The following is an 11,730-nucleotide window of genomic DNA, read 5'->3' as shown; positions in this document are numbered from 1 at the left end:
GGTATGAGTCCGGCCCACACTCGGACCCAGGAGCGCTGCAGCTCCCGGAGAACTCGCTGCCTGGGCGCAAGGCGCGGGGGGCTAGGAGCTTGTATTCTCAGTCTATTTACTTTCAAAGATTGAGGTCACAAACATAGAAAATGAAGAACAAAACTGCACTAAAATGTGTACTTATAGGTGGAGTTAAACAAGAGTGTAATAATGGTAACAAGATGAACATGGTTTCTTCCTTTATTCATATCACAGGATCTCAACCCCCTGTGGTTTCAGAAATCCTCAAGAAAGCGTGCATGTGTTTCTAGGTGTCTCATCCTTTATATTTTATCTCTCTTGTTCTCTCTGCCGCTCCTTTTCTCCAATCCCTCCCTCCAAGTCTGAAATATTGGCGTCCTCTCCATGATCCTATGATTCAGACTTATGGTCCTCTTCTTTATGTCCATATACAACAGACTCCTTTACTTGTGAGACAAAGTCCTTAGGCACAATTTTGTTTCAAGGACCATGTGATCATGTGGTCTCATAGCTTTGTAGCATTTTATTTATTTTTCATCACTTCATATATATTTTTGTACATAGACTACTATGCAACAAAAAAATTAGTTTAGAGTTTTTTTAAGACAAGACCTGACTTCTGGGGTTCAGCAAGATGTGGAAATTTTTGTGGAAGAATTTTATGATTCTTTTTCTCCAAACATTTTTTCTTGCTTCAGTGTGGGAATGTTGAGAAGCTCTCAGTCTGATAAAATGATCCAGATAAAGCATTGCAAAGAATCATTTCCTGGTGTATCTTTTATTTAGGTACCAAGGTATAGACCACTGTTTGAACTTATGCCAAAGGACTCTTCCAAACACGTCCCTTCTCTAAGCACCAGGTCTAGCTCATTCTTGTCCAGTCTGGAGAAGTCTTAAAGCATCATCTTTCCTTTTCTGGCCAACTTTATCGAATGCACCCATGGAGTCAACTACCTTTTGTGACTGTTCTGGGCTTGGCATTGGTAATTTGTGCCACTTGGCCTCCTGTTTCAGAGTTACAAGCATGTTTGTTTCTTTCAGTAAGATGTACCAATGTTTTAAAGAGAAGGGCTTGTTCAGTTTTCATGTAGCTTTGCTCACTATGCTCAGCCTGTCTGTAGAAGATGGAAACTTGAACCATCTGGTCTACAGACAATATTTTCTTCGTCATGTTTTTCCATTGAGTCATACTCACTGTCAAATCTGTTTATCTAAATATGTTTCCCACTTGTTGAGTTCTTTTCTAGAAAGAGTGTTATTTTCTCCTACAAGTAAGTCTGTAATGGTTTGTTACACCACTAGGTTGTTAGACTTTTAAAAATATTTTAGAATTTGCAGCAAGTGTATGGTTTAGAACATTCCCTACAGGTTCTTTATTTGTTTGTTTGTTTGTTTGTTTGTTTGTTTTGCTGTAGTTGTGATCATTATTTGGTGACATGGTCTTGCTATGTATTCCAGGCTGGCCCTGAACTCACTACGTAGCCCGGGATGGTCTCACATTTACAGTGATCCTCCTTTCTCAGCCTCTCAAGTGCTATTACAGGTGTGCGCCACCATGCCTGGCAACTCATTCTATTTGGAGGATCTTGCTCTTTGTATCTTGCTCAAAACCTTAGGTAGCAGGCAAAGGAGCTTAGAAATATAAAACAATTAGATGATGATTCTTAAATGGAGGATGAGTTCTAAGAACAACCAGGCTGTTATTGATCCATTTTCTAGGAACTATAGAGCTCTTGTAGGAATTTTGCCAGGAAAGGAAAAAAGGAAAGGAAAATTAACAGTCAGAGTTGTGTAATATATTAATTTAATTTTCAAGACACATCTATAATGTAGTATGATTCCTACCTTTATACATGAGAAGATTTAAGTTCATAGGAAATAATAGGATATCCCTAAAGCATACCTGGACCTACTTCTAGTTCTTGTTATTTTGGTATTATACAAAAATATGCACAGTTCAATCCATTAAAAGCATTGCACCGAGACCTCAAGATTTTAAAACAATTGTATTTGTTGCTTTCCCATCACTGGGACAAAATACTCAATATTCACAATTTAAAGAAATAGAAATTTATTTCTCCTTATAGTTTCAGTCCGTGTTTGGCTGATTCCAAGGTAGGAACAGGATGGGAAAGGGGCATGGCAGAAAAAAGAGGGCTCAACTCAAGGCAGCCAGAAAATAGAGTAAAGGGAGGAGTGGGGAGACAAGAACACATCCTTCCAGGCCATGGTGCTGTGACCCCCTTGCAGCAAGCCCCACCTGCTCACAGCATATATAGCTGCTGAACTCAATGGACAGACCTGCTGATGAGCACAGCGTGCCCAGAATCCAATCACCTTCCACATGCATGAGGATTTGGGGGGAGGGGGAAATTTTAGATCTTAACCATAACAATGATCAAAACGAATTTTAGATATTAGGCCACAAGATAAATACAGTTAATGGAAATGAGCAATGTGCATTTTCAAATCTGATAGTTTAAAACACTATACTCTTGATGTCTAATCCTAGACTTCCTTTAAAGCTGTGTCTGAGTATACTTCACAGATCTAGAAAAAATAGCCCTAAAATTCATATGGAATAAGAAGAGATCCAGAAGAGCAAAAGCAATTTTGGGCAACAAGAGCAAAACAAGAGGCACAGCAATACCTGACTTAAAGCTAACTACAAAGCAACAGTGATTTTAAAAAGAAAAAAAAAAAAAAGCATGGTACAAGATCAAAAACTGATACATGGATCAACGGAAGAGAACTGAGGATACAGAAACTTCTCCAGACACATTGAGCTATTGATCTTCGACAAGAGGGCCTAAAGCATATGTTGGAGAGGAGACAGCCTATTCAACAAGTGGTGCTGTAGAAACTGGTTACCTGTGCAGAAGATTGAAATTGGACCCTTATCTTTCACCATATACTAAACTAATATCAAAAGAGATCAAAGATCTAAATATGAAAACAGAAAGAATCTGCTGGAAGGTAACACTGAAGCTGTGCAGTGTGATTCTAGAATCTGTCAATACGTGTGAAGTTAGAGCAAAGTGGATCTCAGCAAATGATATATCTAGTAGTGTATTTGCCACGCACTCCTCAGTAATGAAATGAAATGAAAACAAAGGATGGCAAACCAAGAACTAGAGGGACAATTCCAGGAATACCTATGAGACTACCTTTTGATGTTTCTGTAATCTTGCTTTATGGGATTTGAGCATGTTATAAATTTTCCCATTGGGTGGACAAAGAGTTGTATAACCCTCCCTCTTCCCACCCTGTAGAACAGCTAAAAGGTGCCTTAAGCAATCATCCCTGCCAGGAATGCCACTCCAAAATCAATCTGTGTGTTACCAAAAGACCAGGTGAACAAGATAAAAGTTGATGTCATTGGTTAGAAAGAATTTGGGTTTGGGACATGGTTTCAGGTGTCAGGTTTGTTCTTTGCTGCTTAATCTTGAGCAAGTTATTCAAACTTTATATATCTTATTTTTAACAAGTATCATCTTGGGTTTGGGTATTCTGTATCATTTCTAATTTTCTTTTATCATTTTTTATTTTCTTCAAAATAAAAAAAAAATCTCTGTTGCATAATGTTGGTCTTAAATTGTATAACAGAACTGTGAGGGGGAGTTGTTGACAGAATTGTTCCCATGGATCCTGATTCTTTAGTGAACAAAGCTGGGAAATAATCACCATTTGTAGGTGCAAGCAGCTTCATTTTCACAGAGGCAGTGATTTCAAAATCTCTGTTTATTTGGTGTAGAAGAGCCAGAGAAAGCATCCTTTAGAAAGAAAAGCAAATAATACTTAGCTGAAAGGAAGCTTAAAAGTCACTATTAACCAAAACATAGACATTTTAAGCTGAGAAAGCTTTGTTTGGCAATCCTTAGGATGCATTTTAATCAGCAGTATCTTTGCTTAGAATTTGGGGGGCTTCTTGAGATGTTTTAAGAAAAACTGTTATCTTTTTTCCTATGTACTATGTATATTTACAAACACCTCTTTTGTTGTCAGTTTATGAATAGTTTACTGTACACAATGAGATTGGAAAAACGCTATACAAAATCATATTTCTTGATCATTTAGAATTTTATATCTTACTGCACTTAATTATTTTTACAAATAACCCATATGTAGCTTAAAGCCCTAATGAATTTACCTTAGTTCATCACATTATGCTTACCTATAGATTAAGGTTGTTATTTAGTTTTATATTTGATATTTCTTTTCTATTCTCTTTGCAAATTTTTTATTATGGCCTTGTATAAGCATCTTTACCTTCTAAATGTTCTGATAATTCAACCCATTTATCTTTCATTCAGAACTGCAGTTCCTATTTTCATTTCATGTCCATTTTATTGTAAACAGATTTGGTGGCTGGAGTACAGAGAGGGAGAAGCCAGCTGCACTAGTCAATATTTGTTGGAGACTGTCTTGTTTGAGTGACTTATAAAGAATACAAAATGGTTAACTGTTATGGTGGCCGAAAGTCCAAGGGCATTGTGCTGGGATCTGCTTGACCTCCAGTGTTGGCCTCCTGTGGCCTCAACTCATGGCAGAAAGTAGAGGGGCAAGTAGGTTTGTATAGACAACAAGTAGTTTTGTATGAACAAGCTGAACTCACTTTTATAACAACTACCTCTCCTAACAGCTAACTCAGTTCCATGATAACTGCATTAAGTCCTCTTGAGAGTCCTGTCATCTCTCAACATGTTATATTGGAGATCAGATTTCAGCATGCGATTTGGAGGGGATAAGATGCATCCTTAATTAACATAGCAGATAATATGGGCTCTATTCTATGTTTTTCTAAATATTTGCACCATATTTTACTTTCCCCAGCTGACTCTGCATGTGTGCATGCATGTGTGTGTGTGTGTGTATGAATGTATGTCCTAAAGTTATAATTCAGGTTATATATATTGCTTATTCCCTCAGCTCATCATGATATTCTGGAAAATAACAACAAAAAATACAAATGCTGCTTTCTTCACTTTTGATGAGACACTGAACCAAGTAGGAGGATTTTACAGGCTTAAAAAAATTAAATTTTCTGAGTTGTTTTCCTATGCCTTCAAGTTTAGTTCCACCCAACTGTCTGGCTTCATCAAATGCCAAGTGCCTCTTCTTTCCCTAGTACATCTTCTAGTGATGGAGGTGATCCTAAGCCACCTTATACATTCACTTGGTAAAATTTAAAAATAATGTGGTAGACATTTTCATAATATTTTTTCTCCTGTCCTTTTTTAAAAAATTATTTTATTTTGGGAAGAGATTCTAGGATAATTTTCTTTTGAAGTATTTATCCATTGATTATAGTTTTACATATAAAAGCAAATAAGTAAATTGTTGATAGATAAAAATGGTAGAAGAGATCTTAAATATTCCATGAGAAGCTAAGTGTAACTGTACTGTGAAACAGCATATAATCATCAAACTGTATTTATGGAGATTTTAAAAAATAACAAGAAATGCTGTGTTAAAATGTGAAATGCTAAAGTAATGAATATTGAGAAAAATAACCTTAAATATAAAAGATGCGAGTTTATGGTTGAAGGACTCTGGCTAAACATATGTGTTTACCTTGCCTTCCTCCAAAAATCCTATCATGATGACAGAAGGAATATAATAATAGCATTAAATCACAAGCAATGTGGCAGTGGTATCTAGCCAGGAATGGAGACTCTTGCATATCAAAGTCATGTAAAAGTTTTACAAATCTTAGAAACATGTGACATTTGATGACCACAAAACCCACTGGAGTAGCTTATCAACCTTATCTGACCAATCAAAATGTACAAATGTAGTTTGTATCTAAAATTTTCTTTTTTAAGAATTTACAGTAGCTCCTTGTAAATTCACCCTCCCAACTATTAGCTTCTTTTCCTGACATTTAGAGGTTTCTAGGATATAATCCAACTTTCATTCAATTATGTTACCCTTTTCTTCTCAGTATGAATCCTTGGTTATAATTAGGCTGGTATTCTATTTTCTTTCTCACCACTTCCTAACTACCAATTTTTATACCTCTATCTGAATTTGATCATTTCCTCAGCCAGAAACTGACTCTCCTTCTATGTCCACTGTTACTCAAGTCTTTCCTGTTTATGGGTTTCAAATAAGAAAGTTTTCTCTGACCTTTGGGATCCTCAAGCAACTAATTTCTTTCTATGAGTCCATATTGATTGGACCACATTTTTTGATTATAGGTTTGAAGATTTTTTTCCCAGTAGTATGAACCTTCCTAAGGCTTTACATTTTCTTGTGTATCTGATGAGAAATTCTTCCAAGTTATGGACACAGAAGATGGTCAATAAATTCTAAGTTCTTCATTGTTCTCTTGAAACATCATGCTCTGGATTATGGTTCATGCCATTCCTCTGCTCAGAACCCTTCAGGCCTTAACTTTTGTAAAAAACACTTTTCCTTACAGAGGAGATTGTTTGACATTCAGTTAATCTCCTTGCTACTTTTATATTACATATTTTCCTCTAATACAGGGCAACCATACTATTTATGGTCATTTCACTGTCTTTTTTATAGTAGTAGATGTGTAATAAGAAGAACTCTTAAATGGCTACCAAGACTCCCACTTCCTGATGGGTAATCTTTTCCTCTTGAGAGTGGGTGGGCTTCTGATCACCTCCTTGAGTAGTTTACTAAAAACACTGGCTTTTAGCTAATTAAAGACAGTTTGCCCATATGGGCTGGACTTCATCAGGTGAATCCTCTGAAATGATTGAATCTTCCCTGAAGTTGGAGACTTGGAAGTAGAGCCTGTGAGAGTGTGACACGGGGAGGAGAGGAGTAAGGCCACTCAAAGTGACCCCTACGTACTGAAAAGTCCCCACCTGACCACTGGCTGAACGTTGGGGTCTCACTCCTATATCCTCAAGGAAGTGACTCCTGGGAAGGCATGCGGTCAGCTCCAGTACAGCAAACTCATACCCAGAAGGAAGGTGGCCCTCGAGGCCCTGATGAAAGACCAAATCATCATCCCATCTCCTGACCTTCTTGGGCCCTGTGGTAAGAAATGTATTTTGTTCCAAGCTGTAAAGTGTGTTGTGACTTGTGACACTGCAGTAGAAAAATGGAGAGTATGAAAGCTTCATTGTTTGATTCTTTGTGAAATTTTATTTCAAATTTCTTTTTATTCTCTTTTTTGATTGTATTTTTATTAGCATATGTTTTTGATACTTAATAAACACATTTGCTGTGGGGAATGGGTACATAAACAGGTCATACCTTGATCCAAGGAGTTTACTGGCAAGCTTTTTGCCACAACACTGTGGAAGGAAGCAGAACTGAGTAGAGCGAGAAGTTGAGCAGTGCTACAGTCAAAGGGATGACCTCAGGAGTCTAAAACTGGAATGGTCCTTTGAAGCCACCCAGACGTGAATTTTGCATTCCCTCTGTGGCCAGTCAGTGGAGGCAGACAACCAATAGGAAAGGCATGTGGCCTTAGGAAAGCCAACATTCTTCAACTAAATGCTATTCACATCTGAAGAGACAGCTTAGGACAACTGAGAAAATTTCCTGGGTGGTATAGCACAGAGACCACTGCAGTGACCTTCTAGAGGGCAGGAACCACACCTTCTTAATTTCTCTGTCCTCTGTGGCTGACACAATGCCAGGTACAGAGACTGAAACACATGCTTTGGTAAACTCAGCTGGTAGAAACATCTCTACTTTCTTAATAGTAGGTATAATATACAGTATCAGTCTTATTTTTATGGTGCTTGTTGCTAGGATTTTCTGTAACAGTTACTGATCACTTATTATGCATCCAGATTTCTTTAAGTAGCCTGAATGAGATGGCATATACAACAGGCAGAGACCTCTGCCCTCCTCACAGATGAACAAAAACAATGCAAACAATAATTTATATATATATATATATATATATATATATACATATCCATATGTATGCTTCTAGACACATATGAATCTGTTTATATGCATAAACAATATATGTGTGCATATAGACACATCATAATTTCAGAAGGGGTTATGTACAATGAAGAAAAGAAAGTACAGATCTTGCTAAAGGTCTGGGGTAAGATATGAAGACAGGGTTGTAATTGTGAATAAGGTATGAAAGTCAGTTAGTGCAAAAGTTAATTGAGCAGGTGGCTTGTGAATAAAGGCCTGAAAAATCTGAGGGAGCAGCCATTCTAGGTGAAGAAACCAGCAACAGGAGAATCCCAAAAGAGGATGTGCTAGTATGTGGCAAGGCACTCAGCCCAGTGAGGCAGAAACCACAAGGGAGTGGGGGTGTGGAAGAGAAGAGGTGGAGAGGGAGGGAAGCCATGCTGGTTCAGGCTTCGTGGCACTACAGACTTGAGGTTTTATTTTGTGTGGGAGAGTGGATGGGGACATGAATTCTCATCAAATACTCATGTGTGCCATGCACTGAGATAAGTGTGTTTTCTCAATAGTCTTCTATTACAAATCTTAACTGAGTTGGTGGCTTGTGAATGGAGACCTGAAAATGCTGAGAATGTGTTTAAGATCATATTATTTAATATAATATTGCTTAAAATAGCCTTGTTAATATGTTTATTTCATTAACGGGTACATTTAGTTTTAAGGAAATTTATTTATTCATCTAAAGTCACCTCACCTAGATGAAGATATTTTTAAGACTGTGTGTAGGCTGATTCTGTATATTTAGCCACAACTTTATCCTGTGGGCCATTAGAATGACTCCTTTTTGATACTGAAGGATCAAGCTACAGGAAATGATGCAGGCACACAAGTCAAACCTCTACTGCCCAGCCAAGGCATAGTTGATACTGTGATCTCAATATTTGTCTCCCTGCCAGCTTCATAGGCTGGAACCATTACCCCAAAGTGACGATGTAAGGAGGTAGAGCCTTTGAGAGATGAATAGGTCAGGAGGCAGAGCCCACATGAATGAGGTTAGTGCCCTTAGAAAGGAGGCCTAAACAGGACACATGCACACACACACACACACACACACACACACACACACACACACTCCAGTAGTCCTAGCTACTCAGGAGGCTCAGGCAGGAGAATCCCAAGTTTAAAGCAAGTTTGTGCAACTTAGTGAAATCTTGTCTCAAAATTACAAAATAAAGGTTTGGGGATATAACAGTGGTAAAGCACTGACATAGCTTGTGGAAAGTCATGGATTGAATACCAAATAGCATAAAAATATTAAAGAAAGAAAGAAAGAAAGAGGGGCTGGGAATGTAGCTCAGCCGCACAGCACCTGCCTGGCAAGCACGAGGTCGTGAGTTCAATTCCCAGTACCGGAAAAACAAACAAACAAACAAACAAACAAACAAAAAACAAAACAAAAGAAAGATAGAATGAAAGAAAGAAAGAAGAAAGAACGAAAGAACTGAAAAATATACCTTTCCTTCTCTATCATTCAGCTATGTGAGGACTCAGAAAGAATATGGTGTCTGTGATACAGTAAGTACCACTCAATTGAATTTTGAGCCCCTGGAACTGTGAGAAATAAGTACATGTTATTTAAGTCACCTCATCAGTGACATTTTGTTATAGCAGCCTGAATGGACTAAAGATTTGCTGAGAAGTCTTACCACTTTTTTAGCCACTACAAAGCACATTTTTACTGAACTGAGAGGATCTGTTCATCATCAATTGACCATTTTACCCCATCCAGCCAATGTGTAGTATGCTTGCATGGTGAAGGCTGGCTTTTCAGAAAGGATTTGGAATCAACTTCTGTGAAAGGAAGTGAAGAGAAGACAGAATGGATAGAAGAGAAGGGACGCTCCATACAGGCCCTCAGCTGTTTATACTGGAAGCCCCAGCATGCCAGTGGACCTCAGCGGGGACTGCATTCCCCTGTACTATTAGTCCACCACTGGTTGGGAGTGTCAGGGCATCTGGCACACAGCACCTTACAGCATGCAGAATGAAGCACCGTGTTTGAGATACCTCCCCTGATAACATGAGGGCTGGATAAGGAAAATACTACTCCCGGCTGTACAAGGAAAATAAAGCAGACCTCTAAGTGTGGTCTTGCTGATGTTGGAGAAGTAGCTTCATTTTATGGAAAAAGGCAAATCTCTGACATTTCTACTGTATTTGGTGCACAGAGACATATCTGGTATGTATTTATAAATTTAAGCTAATGAGGTATCTAGTGTTAGGCTGCTATTACATTGAAATATCTAGATTCACAAAATATTATTTTTTAGGGGTGTGGGCGTAGCCTAGACTTGTGAAATCGCATATAGTGGAGTGTGTGCGTGAGGACGTATGTGTTCAAAGAAATCAAGCCGAGAAGAGATGGCTCAGGGAAATGTTTCACTTTCCCTCACATTGTTCTTGCCCATTTATTCTCACGGCACTTTTTCCCCTCTCATTGTTGCCAAGGGTCTACTCAGTTACTTGCTGCCGGATGGACAAGCGTTCCTGCATCACAGGGCATTATCTCACTGATTCTGAGCTGCTACTGACAGGTGAATGATGGTGAGATGGTATTGTTGGGCCTGTCGGATTTGATGAGCAAAAAAAAAGTGGAGCTCAGCTTAAAATCGTTCTCACTCCCAGATTTTTCTTTCCTTATTTTCTTCCTGAAAAGAGTGACAATCTTTTTTTGTTATATGAACTTATTTTTAATGCTCCCAGGTCAACTAATCTCACAGCACAAAGACTGAAATTCCTCTGCTTTCCATAGTTTGTCCGGCATGGAATTTTAAACATGTCTTACTACCGTTTTATCCAACTCATTACTTAAGAAAGAAAATAGCAGGATCCCTACCTGGTTTATAACAACGTAAAACAACAATATCATCTGTGAAGCATCATACTAGTATGAATGTGCATACCTAAAAATAAAGGTGGTATCTGTATACTTTATTTACCGAGGAAGCAGTGACTCACAATTTTATGCAAACATTGTGACTTCACTGAATGTTTAGGAATATTCAACATGCATATTTCCAAAATATGAAAAATATGATAAATTCACATACCTTATCATTATACAACTTTCCTTGTCTCAGAACTACTTATTGACAAATCTTACAGAACGCTCTATGCTACTTAGTGACTTTGCAGGAATAAGCTTAACTCTCAGTTGTATAAGGGACTTGAAAATCATGTTCTTCTTGCAATGATCACTGACACTAAATTCTCCAAGATATTTTAAAACAAGGGCATCCCTGTTAACTTTATTCTGATATTTAACACCATAGAATGCAAAATGGATTCTCCAACCTCTGAGAGGGTTAGAAGATAAGGGCTTCCAGACCCTCATTACCCAATCACAGGATCAAAGAACATGCTCAGCTGAGATTCAGTGATTGACAAATATGTCAGCTTTGAGGAAGCAAAAAAAAAAAAAAAAAAATTAAGGAAACCAATCCTTTAAAAGATGCACAATTAACTAAGCACAAGGTTGGAGCTTGTGAGAAGGGAACCTGGAGGAGAAAATTGGAGTCAGAACATCGGTGCGTTGTAAGTGAGCACTATGGACTGTGAATTTCATTCTGGAGGCAGCAGGGAGCCACTGAAGGCTAGGCAGAAATATTCCATGAACATTGTTACATTAAAGCTGGGAATTGCACACAGTGTCTTCAGACCCATTAGGGGCATGAAATGAAAGTATAAGTCCTGATCAGTGTGCTTTCTTAATGACCTGGAATCCAACAATAAGAAACTGAATATTTAAATGAATTAAAAATAGTGTGAGTAACGCTCTTTTTGTATAAACTGTGTGTC

At 38.0% G+C, this 11,730-nt stretch overlaps 1 pseudogene; it reads right to left on the bottom strand.

Moving 5' to 3' along the window:
- Nucleotides 1-601: 601 nt before the first annotated feature.
- LOC102007740 lies at nt 602-1,038 on the bottom strand (annotated as a pseudogene).
- Nucleotides 1,039-11,730: the final 10,692 nt, after the last annotated feature.

The sequence above is a fragment of the Chinchilla lanigera genome, unplaced genomic scaffold, assembly GCF_000276665.1.
Source record: "Chinchilla lanigera isolate Chin_1 unplaced genomic scaffold, ChiLan1.0 scaffold00058, whole genome shotgun sequence".
NCBI lineage: Eukaryota > Metazoa > Chordata > Mammalia > Rodentia > Chinchillidae > Chinchilla > Chinchilla lanigera.
The sequence above is the reverse complement of the archived record's forward strand: the minus strand, read 5'-3'. Positions and strand labels throughout refer to the sequence as shown.